The sequence below is a fragment of the Lepisosteus oculatus genome, unplaced genomic scaffold (assembly GCF_040954835.1).
Source record: "Lepisosteus oculatus isolate fLepOcu1 unplaced genomic scaffold, fLepOcu1.hap2 HAP2_SCAFFOLD_63, whole genome shotgun sequence".
NCBI lineage: Eukaryota > Metazoa > Chordata > Actinopteri > Semionotiformes > Lepisosteidae > Lepisosteus > Lepisosteus oculatus.
Window position 1 is genome coordinate 617,955 of NW_027168182.1, and position 13,704 is coordinate 631,658.

At 43.5% G+C, this 13,704-nt stretch overlaps 4 non-coding genes across 4 annotated transcripts; 1 reads left to right on the forward strand and 3 right to left on the reverse strand.

The window, feature by feature from the left end:
• The first annotated feature begins 1,292 nt into the window (after window positions 1–1,292).
• On the forward strand, window positions 1,293–1,366 carry trnan-guu (transfer RNA asparagine (anticodon GUU)). The gene has a single exon. It is a non-coding gene; the product is annotated as a tRNA-Asn (tRNA).
• A 1,973-nt stretch (window positions 1,367–3,339) lies between these two features.
• On the reverse strand, window positions 3,340–3,413 carry trnai-aau (transfer RNA isoleucine (anticodon AAU)). Its single transcript has one exon. It is a non-coding gene; the product is annotated as a tRNA-Ile (tRNA).
• A 557-nt stretch (window positions 3,414–3,970) lies between these two features.
• trnag-acc (transfer RNA glycine (anticodon ACC)) lies at window positions 3,971–4,041 on the reverse strand. Its single transcript has one exon. It is a non-coding gene; the product is annotated as a tRNA-Gly (tRNA).
• A 4,124-nt stretch (window positions 4,042–8,165) lies between these two features.
• LOC138232394 (U4 spliceosomal RNA) lies at window positions 8,166–8,307 on the reverse strand. The gene has a single exon (XR_011187125.1). It is a non-coding gene; the product is annotated as a U4 spliceosomal RNA (small nuclear RNA).
• Window positions 8,308–13,704: the final 5,397 nt, after the last annotated feature.

Consider the following 13,704-nt stretch of genomic DNA (forward strand, 5'->3'; position numbering starts at 1 on the left):
CTCCATACAGTTCTGTGTTAACTAGCCCGCACTTGCGTGCTAATTTACGGGTTGTGGCAAATGCTTTTTTATAGTTCATATACATGACGGCAACCTGTTACCGAGGAACCTGAGAGGTTTAAAAGCCTCACGAGCCAGGCAGGACTCCAACCTACAATCTTCTGATTCGAAGTCAAACGCGTTATCCATTACGACACTGGCCCATGGAACATGCGCTTGCACTCTACCACAGAGAACAGAAAAAGTGTTGATGTGTCGTGCTGAAATTCCGATTGATTTTGAATTCAAAGAAAAAAGGTTTTCTTCCAAAACACCATGAAATTGTCACATCTTGCAGACAATAGGTGTATTCCATGTTGAAAAGAGAAGAAAGAAAACCATGGAGCCTTTTACAGGTGTGAGGCTTCTTCAGGTGTGAGAAGACCTCACAGTCGAAATGCTGTGTTTCCGTTCTTCTCTTTTCAGCATGCAATAAACCTATTACTTGATCCTTTGCAGCCGAGGCATGCTGAAGTAGCTACCCAGCTGAACATCTAGCAGACTCTACAGTACTTCTCTCCTGTAGAAGTAAAGCAGGGCTTGCTGGGTGAGCTTTTGCTCCGGTAAATTAGGTCACGTGTCATGTTAAATCACTTCTTCTAAACACAACATTTGCTGGTGCTAGCTTTCCCCATGAAAAGAGACATTTCCCTTACAGTACATGACATATCGTTTTTATTCTATCAATAAGTATAGAAATTAAACAAAAGAAAAAATGGTGTCACCAAAGAATGCACAGCTCTGTCGCCTTGGGGAGGTGTCAAGGGCATTGAGCTCCTTGGACATGAAAAGTGCCCGATAAATGCTATTTCTCATCATTTCTCTTGGCGTCAGTTCTGCTATTAAATGGGACGGAGGCAACGGGCTCAGAGAGCAGGTTAAGTGCACACCGAATGCAGATGTGTCTAAGTGTCTGTAAAAGCGCGGTGCTCCGCTGGTGCTGTTCCCTAGTGGCTTAAAGTGCCCGCCTAGTAAGCAGGCGATCCTGGGTCTGAATACCAGCGGTGCCTCTCTCCATGTCTTGTTGTGCCGAATGTCTCATTTCAGACAAACATGTACAGCTTGGTTCAGTTTAATGCAAGAATTCATTTCCTTTCTGGAATAACTTGTTTTTGAAGAAATCCATACAGCTTGTGAAAGATGAAATCCATTTCTTGGTTGTCAGTGGAAAAAGATTGCCGGCTGCAAGAAGCGCAAGTGATTGTTTTCTTTGACCATAAACCTGCAAATGTAGAGAGCACAAGCGGCCGTCAGTCTCTGTGGCGCAATCGGTTAGCGCGTTCGGCTGTTAACCGAAAGGTTGGTGGTTCAAGGCCACCCAGGGACGCATGTCTCCGTTTTTCCAATGTAAACATCATCACCGCTAAAGAAGATGGCGCAGAAGGCTCCACAGTCGAAACATTGTGCTTCTTTTCTTCTCTTTTCAGCATGGAGTAAACCTTTGCTTGATCCTTTGCAGCCTACGCATCCTGACACAGCTACCTTTCTCTTAACGCGCCTCAATCATTATTCACCAAAACCATCAGCAGAATGTGTCGCCTTTGTGGTGATGTCACTCCTCTGCTTCACAAATGTCCTTATTGACGGACCATTCCTTTCTGCCATTTTTCCGGAGCGGTTATTGATTGCTCCATCATTTCCCTCATACTTTCCATCCCTAGATTGAAAAAAAAAACAGAAACAGGCTGACAGGACGACAATCAAATTGCAAAAACTCATCAAAGCACTCGATAGAGTATTTGAATCCACAAGTAGCTACGAGCAACTTTGTCCTGGCTTGCATGAAAGTCGGAAAATGTCAAAAAGAAAAAGATGGTGGCTTTTTCATATTCGTTCTTTTATTTTTAGTTCGTTGGCTCTTCTGTCCATTGTCCTCCTGCCTGGCTCTTGACCTGTGACTGTCTGAACGCACACAGTAAAATTTCATGTGGGGGATTTGTCCTGAGCCTCTGTGAAAGACCCACCCACCCCCATAAATAACTGCTCTAGAAACACGATTGCAAAACTAAACCACAGCTTAAAGAGGAGCTTGTCATGACCGCCAGGCAGTTAAGACCAACTCTTAAGCGATCTAATCAGCACCAGCAGTGGGTGATTATTAACAAACGCTGCCGCACGAGTTAACCCACCTGCACACACTCCACCGTGCGGTACACGGTGCTATTTTTACCATCTTTACCTGCTTCCCGCTGCTCAGTATTGAGTCTATTCCTTGAGAGCTCTACCTGGCATTTTTTCCATTACCTCGTTTATTCTGGATATTGGACTCCCCTTCTGCCTTTTTGACTTTGGACCTCGCCTCTCACCTCGGACTGTTTGCCACCAGTGTTCTCCCTGGATTACGACTTACCTTACGCCTCTTGACCACGAAACAAAGCAAAGCAGAGCAAAACAAAACGAACAAACGAAAACCCTCACGTCCCGCACTTGCATATAACGCCGTTACGTGCCCAAGCGGTATTGTACGTCATCCTAGCACTGCACCCCGGGGCGTACGGTATATGGGAACGAGCACACGCCACGAATCGTCTTGAATCACTCCCTACAGCTGTAAGGTGCCTTGAAGCGTGCACCCCCAACTTTCTTCTTTGCCCATCTGTGAAAGGTAAACTGTTGAACAAACTCTGAACCAGCTCTAAGGAAACTAATCCGATTAGACGTTACTTTGACTCATCTTTTTACGCTCAGTGCTGGATTGCTCAAACTCCAGCTAGGGTTAGGGTTAGCATTCCCACGCTACTTAGACACTTTGTTTACGCTCAGTGCTGGATTTTGGGAACTTCAGGATGAGTGGGAATTTTCTCCTATCTGTCAATTCTGTTTTGTTTTGGAGACTCTTGGCTGCCTATGTTGTACAGTGCAGCGTGAAGGAAACATTTTCCAAAACTGTGTCAGCTCAAAAGTTGTAAGAAAACCTCTCCAGCTGCTTTAACTCTCTTCATTTTTGTCATTTAATGTGACACTCGATGTATAACTGGAGCCTCACATATGCAAATGGTGAGGCTCCAGTTCGACACCCAGTTCGACACCACTTTACAGTATATGACAAAAGCATGGCAGACTGTGCCGGACCGGCAGATAACTTCCGCTTATTTTTACCATATTAAACATTGGAAATCCTCCCACTTGTATTTGTGACACTTGATTTTGGCTCCACCTAAGACACTCTTAAATCTTCAAACACTTTTCTCTTCTCCCGCAACACTCTTGTCTGTCGGCACTATGTGGCAGCGTTGCATGACAACCCCTCTCACCACGGAAAGGAACCTAACAGCTTTGGTAAGAGAGGAGAAAAGGACCTGACCAGTACGGGGCTCGAACCCGTGACCTTGGCGTTATTAGCACCACGCTCAAACCAACTGAGCTAACCGGCCTCACAACAGTGCTCCTCTCTGTGCTGCAAAAAATCGAACTCAGGGAATTTCTTTTGTCCTCCTTTGAATAGAAAGCCGTGTAATTCAGTGTACGGGCTTTCTCGTGCAGTTTCATGGTTCTTGTAACCCAAATCCTACACTGGCCTGAAGTGCCCCCCCATTTCACAGCATTTTTCAGCTGATTTAAAATGTACCTAAAGGAGAAGCATTATTGAAGACCATCAATTACCAAGAGCTTTTGTCAAAGGTTTTGGTGGTCATTTTGAATGACCACAGAGCGCTGTGACCTCGGTTTTACATCTCATCCAAAAGACAGCGCCCTTTTACAACACAGCATCTCCGTCACTATACTGGGGCATTGGGACCCGCACAGACCTCAGGGTGAGCGCCCCCCAGCCGGCACCATTAACACCGCTTCCAGCTGGAAGCTTTGTTTTTCCCTGTAGCTCATCCTCATCCAGGTACTGACCTGGCTCACACCTGCTTAGCTTCAGTGGGTTTTCAGTTGCGAGTTGCAAGGGGATGCAAGTGATGGAGCCGCTCGCTGCAAAAGCCACTGCATTGGCCGGGAATCGAACCCGAGCCTCCCGCGTGGTAGTGGAGAATTCTACCACTGAACCACCAATGCTCAGTGCCTGGACCTTCAAAAAAGACGCTTTTTTGGTGCTCTGTGCAAAACGCGTCGACATCTGCTTCCAGCTGCAAAATGCCATTTGCGGACGCTGAAGAACTTATTTCCAAGGCAGCGGGTACAAGCGATTGGGCGTTTTAAAACCACCAGGAACAGCAAAGAGGCGCGCTTCTTTGCTTGTGCCGAAACACACCGACTGAAGGCGGACAACGTAGTCGGCAGGATTGGAACCTGTGCGGGGAGACCCCAATGGATTTCTAGTCCATCGCCTTAACCACTCAGCCACGACTACAGCAAGCCCCACCGCCGCTGCGTTCTTGCTACAATCTTACCTGGATCGCGAGGCGCCGGCGGAAGCCTATTTCAAAGTCGTTCTCCGTTTCAAAAAAACATTTCCAAAATACAAGCCTTGCAGACAGACACGCCTCAGAGGACTTAAGGGTGGCTTCATGTCGGAATGATAAAGTCTCCCCGTCCGGACATGAAAATGCCACTTTGTTACACACAAAAAAAGAATCAACAACAGAGAAATGCCCACAAGCATTTGAAAAGCCGCACCACGTCGCACTTGAAATAGCTCTTACATTAGTGGTAGACACAGGAATCGCCTTTTTATTTACGCTCTTACCAACGCGATGGAAAGCAAAACAAAGCAAAGCAGAGCAAAACGAAACGAACAAACGAAAACCCTCACGTCCTGCACTTGCATATAACGCCGTTACGTGCCCAAGCGGTATTGTACGTCATCCTAGCACTGCACCCCGGGTCGTACGGTATATGGGAACGAGCACACGCCACGAATCGTCTCGAATCACTCCCTACAGCTGTAAGGCGCCTTGAAGCGTGCACCCCCAACATTCTTCTTTGCGCATCTGTGAAAGGTAAACTCTTGAGCAAACTCTGAACCAGCTCTAAGGAAACTAATCCGATTAGACGTTACTTTGACTCATCCTTTAAGGGACCCTTGTTAATTGGAGAAATCAATGATTTCGAATGAATTCTGTATGCGTTAAAAGACAGCTATACACAGAAAACATGCAGGACACTGCTCATGATGTTTCCCGAGCCGAAACACAGTGCGTTTTTCCAAGCCATTTGACAAAGCCCGCCCACTGAAAACTGCAGCAGATCGTGTAAAGGCGTTCAACTTTGTAACTACTGCACGCACAGGAAGCAGAATAAATTCCTCTTTTCAAACTGTCAAAGGTTTGCTGCAGGACATCGCACAATCTCTTTTGAACGGGGACAAACGATTTCTTATGGGGCGCAGTAAGTACAGACGTTTATAAAGCTCCACTCATGCCGACGATGCAGCATGAAGAAGCGCAACCTAACGTTTGACAGACAAAAGCCGGGCGCCGCTACGAGCAATATGAAATCAAACTGACAGCACACGGCGTTTCGCGCTGACTCAAAAGTGATCTCGACAGACGATGTTCTCTGCATAACGCTGAAAGAGCTAAAGAGCGTTTCTGTTGAGACGTAACCCATTGGGCAAAAGACGTATAATATACGTCTATTAAACGCATATCTTAGACGTCTAAATGTGGTCTACAATTCGTCTAGAATGAAATTCTAATATACGTCTAAAGTTAAACGTCAATTATACGTCTATATTTAGACGTTCATTATACATAAATGGTTGGAGTTCTATTATACGGATAAATTTAGAGGACTATTATACATATATGGTTGGAGTTCCGGATAACTTTAGAGGTCTATTATACGTATATGGTTAGAGGTCTATTATACGTATAACTTTAGAGGTCTATTATACGTATATGGTTAGAGGTCTATTATACGGATAACATTAGAGGTCTATTATACGTATATGGGTAGAGGTCTATTATACATCAAAGATAGATTTTATAGGTGTAGAAACAAGTAAAACAAGCCAATGATTAGGTTTAGAAATGTATTCTGAAAATACACATTCACACCTGAAACATATGTATTTCAAATTATACATTGTATACAATCAATCAACAATCAACATATGGGCAATAATCATAAAAACACAACTAGTCTTAAACTTCAGCTACAAATTCTGGTAACATGGCAATATACAGTATAGTAATGACAAACACAAAACTAATTACATTAACACACTAACTCAAAACCACATTTTGATTCAAATATACATTTTAAAATGTACAACTTCTATATTTCCAAGAAAAAAATATTACATAAAATATAAAATATTACAATGGAAGTTAAGACGATTTTTGTCCACTATTTGCAAACCCTGTCTAATTGTCCTAACAGTTAGAACCAAAAACCTATTATTTTCAGAGTCCAGATCTCCTGGCCCCCTGCCTTGCATATGCATTCTTCAAGTAACACATTGCGTGCTCCTTTATTTCTTTTTCTGTTGATGTAGGGTGGGACTTCAGCACCGCAGCTAGGAGAAAATTATATAATATTACTTCCCAAATAAATGATGATTAATATCTTCTTTAGTATAATCTAAAAAATGAACGGTTTACTAAGCTCAAAGCTGAAATAAATGTATAAAATTTGGCTTGCATCATAGCAGTTGAGCAATAAAGTCTGTCCTAATTAAAGAGTACCCAAAGTTTGAAAGTACAACATAGAATAAGAATAAGAGAAACGGCAAAACGATTTTGTGTCATCTTCCCCATTCACACTATTTTATGTGCCATTTTTTTGCTTATTCACATACTATTTTAATCAAAATAATATTAAGAAAGATCTGTATGTATTCAGATAGTATTATTATTGTTCATACTTACTCGTCAAAAGAGGATTGCTGAGATATTTTCGGATATACTTCTACGTTTGAAAAACGTGTCCAAAATGGTGACCAACGAATACTAGCAATGCATTGTGGTATATAACCGGAAAATATGCTGGGTTCGATATTTTCTCAACGTATGCGTTTATTAATGTTGTCGATATTATGGTTGAAATTTAACATTGATAATACATCGCTGCTATGAGCTGATGTGCAATTTTAACGCATGCAATAAGTAAGGATCGGTCACTGTTGTATGGTATTATATATAATGACATTATGGAATAGGATGGGGACAGGCCTGGCATCACGGGGGGAGGGGGGAATGTCGCCCCTTTAGTTTTGGGCAAAAAGTTTTACCTAACTTAATTTGCACCCTAAAAAAATAGTTGTACTTTGTCAATGGTCAGACAACACTAAATGACACGAACAGTCACTCAGTCTGTTTGATGGGCAGGAGGGCTATCCGTCCAGGAACTGCACATATTATTGAGTGTCAACATTACGATCCTGTTTGCTCAGGTGGACCGATTCCTTGCAGTAGTTTATCATTATACTTAAAATCGTTATATAACTAGGACTAGTTATAGCAGTCTGTGCTTTCTGTTGGTTTTACAACATTTTTTTCTTAACGATTCAGAACGTCCATGTAGCTGCAAAAATGAACGCTTATGGTACTTTTCGCTCCAGGCAATACAAACCTTGAGAGTGACGAAAAATGTGAAACTGAACTTCATCGCAAATACCAGATTGCTAGTCGTTATCTTCTATCATGAAGCACTAATCAATGGCATAGCTGCGAGATTTCATTTGGGTAGCTGCACTGTACAGCTCCGTTTCAACCGAAATATCACTCCCCCCTCAGAATTTCAGACGCCCCCCTACAGATTTTTCCTCGGGCACCGCGCACTGATGGGGGACTTTTGTCAAGAAAATAAAAATAGAAATAGAAAAATACGGCACTCTGCACAGTGTACGAAGTAAATTATTTTCGCAGTAATTAATTTATTATATTTACTATATTTATTATACACGTGTAAATTAATTGCTGCGAAAATAATTTACTTCGTACACTGTGCAGAGTGCCGTATACTCCTAGTTGCGGCACACACGATACATACAGTAAAAAGCCTCAGGCACTGTGTTAGATGTGTTTTCGACGTTATATATGCATTTGTTAATGTCGTCAATTTTACGGTTGCAATTCGACGTTGATTATACTTCGAGGCGACGTATATATACGTATAGCCGTAATTTCACCGTAAATATACGTATATTCGACGAATCAATGCCCACTGGGAACAAGCTCGCTTCTTTCTACCATGATGTCACCATGACCAAATCTGTCTTTAAACACCTTGCTCAGTCTCTAACGAGACTGTCAAAAATTGCTTTCGCCGATTGTATTGCAAACCGGCGGAAGCGGAGTATTGGGAAAAGTTTTCAACTAGCAATAATCCCGCCTCGGCTAAACCTCACAGGCTACGATACTGCCACTGCGCAAAGCTGACGGTTGCCAGGCAACCGCGGGGATCCTATGGAAATCGTTATCAATCGTCTCATGGCATGTCGTTGCTGTAACGCTTCATATTTGTCGTCTTCTTCTAGCTTGAGGTTTTGAAGAATTTCATGACAGACAAGGGCTCCGTTGGGAACAAAGAAACCCGTTGATTCTTTTCAGCAGCAGAAATACAACCCTTTAAATACAAGATGACAGAACAATGACGAAGGGCATGCCGGGAGGAACTCATGCACTACAGAGGAAAGGGGGCGGGCACGTACAGTTCACATTCAAGCCACAAGTACTCTTCTCGGATGTTGCACAAACAAATCCTAACGTCTTGAAAGCATTGCTGCATGTTTGTGTCCCACTTCCCGTGGCTGCAGGATGACTGACATGAACGGACAAACACAATCTGTGGCGTTTAGCGTGACATAGTCTTGCAGGCATCGTGCTGTCTCACTGCAATACTATACCGCTGGAGGAAACAGTCCATCTGGCCATGAAACTCATTTGAACGTCTAGCTACAGCAACTAACAATATCATGATTTATTCAGGATGTGTGGAATCAGCACGTCCCGGAGACAGCTTCCGAAATCGTGAGCATTCTCTGGTGGTAGGGGCGTTCAAGATGGCGCTCAGGTGGGAGGTAAAGTTTAGTGGTTGAGGAGTTTTTTTGAGTTTTTCATGACCTGAATGTTAATTTTTGCTTTTTTTGACTACAGAAAAATAAGGACTTAACACTACTTGTTTAAACTTCAGTTATAATTGAAAGAAAAAAAAACGATTTTTTTTAGGTTTAAGAATTTCGATATGAGTAACACTGGGAAAGAAAAGAGAGTGCTGGGTCTTCGAAGGAGAAGTCTAAGAAACCTCAATCGTATATGTATAGCACTACAAGAAAATTGATGGCAACTAAAGGGAAAAGTGAAGCAGCTGGAGGGGACGTGGAAAGAGTGCTGGAGATGCGCTCGTACGCGAGCGTTCGCAGCCCAAGTGAGACTCAGCTGCCAGAGGAAGAGCCGGAGTCCCTGCCCAGCACACCTGTGAAAACCCCGGCAGCCAAGAGAGGAAGGGGCGACCTGATGCTGGAGGAGCTCCAGACCCACATCTTCAACATGATGGCACAGAGCATGGGTGAGCTGAAGGAAATGATTTGATCTAATACAGTCGCAATCGAAAGTCTTAAAAAGTCCATGGACTGTGTGTTTAAAGAGGTTGAAGACTTAAAGAGTGAAGTAAAAGTTCTTAAACAAGTAAATACCAAACAAGAAAAGCATATTAAAGAACTTGAATTGAAAGTGAACGATGTAGATAGATACCGTCGATGATGGAATTTAAAATTATTTGGAGTTAAAGAGGAACGTGATAAGGACCTTGTTGCAACAGTAAAGGGTATCTGTAAAAGGACCCTGCCGGACCAGGAGGACGTAATATCGGCCATTGACTTTGTTCACAGGCTCGGGAGAGCGAACATGTCTGGGCAAGTGCGCCCCAGATCGATTATAATACAGTTCACCAAGAGGACGGCGAGGGACATGCTGTGGCGAGCGGCGAGGGGGAATGAGTATTTGAATGGGAACAAACTGAGGTTTGCAGAGGACCTGTCTGCCGCGGACAGGAGTACCAGGAACCAGCTGTGGCCCCAGGTTGAAGCTGCCAGAAGAGAGGGAGGAGAGCCTACTTTGTGGGAGCGAGGGCCTTTGTGGACGGGAAGGAGATTTGCTCCCAGTGACTGCTCAGTTAATGATTATGTTTGGTTATATTTGTTATACCAGTATATACTAGTGTTTCTTTAGTGTTAGTTTGGAATGGTGTAGTTAAGTGTTAAGGACTGTTATAGTTCTGGTTGTTGTAACAGAAGAAATAAGGTTCTTGATCCCGAGATGAAGTAAAACAGATGAGTTTATTGCATGCAAGGAACAATAAAGCCGAAGTCTTGTTTCCCGCAAGAAACTACAAAACCGAAGTATTGTTCCACGTACTGTTACAAACTTTTGGGTTATATAGTGTTTTCTTCTCCGTTTCTGACGTCACTCGGTCTGATGGTAAAGAGGGGGGTTCATGGTATTTGGCCAGTTTACGATGTTCTGGGCAAATGGTCAGTTTAACATTACACCCAGGGGGGTTCCTAGCTTGCATCTGCAATCCTTATCAGTTAACCCCCTTTCCTGCCATAAACCCCAGCTTGTGACTTAGAAGTCTAAACCCCCTACAGAAAGGATTAAATTCAAACCCCCGTCTTCACATCTTTCTTCATTCCCCCCTTATAAAATATGGCATACGTCAGTGTAGCCTATTTTTATACATACAATGTCAGGGCAGATCTTTCCTTTCTTGGCGAACAGGTATGTATTGCCATGTCATTGTACGTTCCACGGTTATAGCAAGATGTGATACATGTTTTTGTGAATGTGATGATTACAATTATACATATAAACAATACTACTCCTACGGATAAACACTATAAAAAGGTTCCACCCCAGGCCCCAAACACAGACTTTACCCATACTGAAATTTCTGTCCCTCATTGTAAATGTGTTGGGCCTGATCTGAGATGTGCTCAGAATTATCAGGAATATATGTGCAGCATTCAGTGCCAATTACTGCACAAGTTCCTCCTTGGGCCGCCAGTACATAATCTAAAGCTAGTCGGTTCTGCATGCCACTGTTCTGAGGGCTACCATTTCATCATTAACAGCCTTCAGACTAGATGAGGTAGAATTTGCTAATTCTTCTAAAGTCGAGGCCATTTGAATTAACTCTCGACTCAGAAAGTTCATGCCGGCTTGTGGAAATATTATACCTAAATAATATTCCCAATCAGCCAATTTTCTTTGTGGTCTGTGGTTAGGTCCGAAGGGGCTGTGGATTTGAACACGGATATGAGGAACCACATATCCTAAATAACATGAGCCAGACCACTGGGCTGGCAACCATGGGTAGGCTCGTTTTCCACAAATGAAATATGTTCCGTTTGGCGCTCCCCATGCCTCTGAAAATAAGAAACTTATACCGAATTGTGGGGTGTGCCGATCCCATCCTGGAATTTGGAAGGTAGAGGTGGATATATTTGCAGCGATGGTAAGGTTGCAACGACTCCATCCAACCAAGTGCAGACCATTAGTGTGCTGAAAACATATGTTTCCCTCACGTTCCTTATTTAGAGTCAGGTATGGTGGTGTATGGCTTCTGTTATATTTAGGAGCGTAAGAGCCTGTGAAACTCGTGGGCTCTAAGCCTCGCTCCTGTAGATATTGTAATGTTGTGCAGGTTAAAGTCGTGTTATGGCAACCCCCATAGTTTGTCATATTAAATTTTCCTAAATTATCCCTCCAAATGATCATGCCTATGACTTCCTCGCGACGCCAAGGAATGGCTCCCATAGGAAGTCCTCCCTGTACATATTTGGGTAATGCGGCACACACCCAGCAGGCACTTTGGTTGGTTTTCTTAGCTGTCAGATAGGAGAGGCCTAAAAAGGAATTAATTCCATGTTCTCCTTTGTGGGAGAGATGATCATTAATTCCTGCGGAACATAGTCCTACAGCAACAATTATTGTTATAAACAGAAATGATTTCATTCTGAGTCTGTAAATGGGGATGAGGCTCGTCGGCAGTGTGGCGTGTGGATCCAGCGATCTTTTCCTTCCACTCGAACCGCAGACTCGGTTGTCAACAGGATCTGGTAGGGTCCGTCCCACCTGGGCTGGAGAACCTGTGAAGGAAATTTCCTGATCCACACCCACTCTCCTGGGATGAGGTCGTGCCCTCCTTCAGGTGGTGGTCCCCACGCCTCCAGGACCTGCTCGCGGGCTCCTTGGGTGGCCTCTGTCAGCAACTTGCAATAATACAAAGGAATGGTTGATCCATCTGAGGAAACCCCAGTCTCAGCACCTGTAAGAGAACTTGTTTCAAATTATTAAAGGCGGCTTTTGCTGCGGGAACCAAGGCAATCTTGTCCTTGTACTGCACTCCCCCCTTAAGCAGATCTGTTAAGAGTTGTGCTCACCCTGTAAAAAACATTGCACCCAGGCCCTGTTAAAATTTCACAATGCTAGACACAAAAGGGCCTTATCATAACTGCTTCTATTAGACACTCTAAAGCTGAAGCAACTCAGACTTGTGGGTTTCCTCGTCAGGGGAAGCACTCAGAATACCATCAACATACTGAGTGATCACAGCCAGTTGAAGCCACGTGATACCCTGTTCTGCATAGTCATTCTTTGTAATGCATAATATTCCAACCCAATAGATCTGGAATAAAACCACCCATTAAAATCTGGTACTCGGCAAGTAAAACTTGCTGTCCCAATACTCCTGTGGCCTCCTGCCATCTTCCCATATACATTGCTCTATAGTACACTGTTGAACAGATGAGTGAAACAAGCAGGACAGTAGTGCTCCAGTATCCCCTAACAGAGAAACCAACACTCCATTAACAGTACATTTTTATCCACTGGACTGGGACAGACTTAGGGAGGCTACAAGGGATTTACAGGATCTAATCGTTAGGTAAACAGATTTTCTCACAAGACGTTATTCTCCCCAGTCTCGATTCTAAACCTACACCGTTTCAGCATGTCTGGTTTCGAGACATTCGAATAAAACCAAATTGTTTCCATTATTGCAACTAATTGTATAAATTACAATTTATAATAATTTATAATAATACAAAAACTGTTTAACTACTTTTACGTCCACCTGTACTGTACGTATACGTTTCAGACGCTCTTATATTTTCCAATCTCCTTAAGTTGATTTTCGTCAAGTCTCTTTAGTTACGTCTCTAGCCAGTCCCGCTGGCTAAACACACTCACACCGTCATTTAGTATACCAAAACTCACAGTTACACACATACATGCCGGCACACAAATTCATAAAACACACATACACATCGAGAATATATTTTTCTCTTCGTAATACAATGTGCTGTATTCTTGTTTTACTTCTACATGAATCCTTTTAATTCCTGAAGCGCACTCCAGGTTCGCTGCATTTCTAATTTCGGGTGCGGTACTTTAGCCCACCGGTCAATATCTTACGGTTTTGGATTTGATCGTATGGGGGAAATCAGGGAAGGTAGGTGCGATTGCAGACCCCCTCGACGGGGTGCGAGACAGTGTTAGAGTGGCACTGTCATCAACGGCGCCAGCCCCTGCTACATCAAGTCCTTTCCCACTTCGAGTGAGAGTACAGATCTGCGGGCGCCCTCCCTCTGACAGGGGAGACCCTGATCCGTCTTTATCACACTCATACCAAGTGTTATCCCAATCAGACCCCCCTTCTCCATATGGCCACTGAGGGAATTGATCCCAATTATTTTCGTTTCCTGCCTGTTTGTTCCCCTGTGGGAGAGCAGGATATAACTTAGTCGCTGGCTGCAGCACATTAACCAGTGCA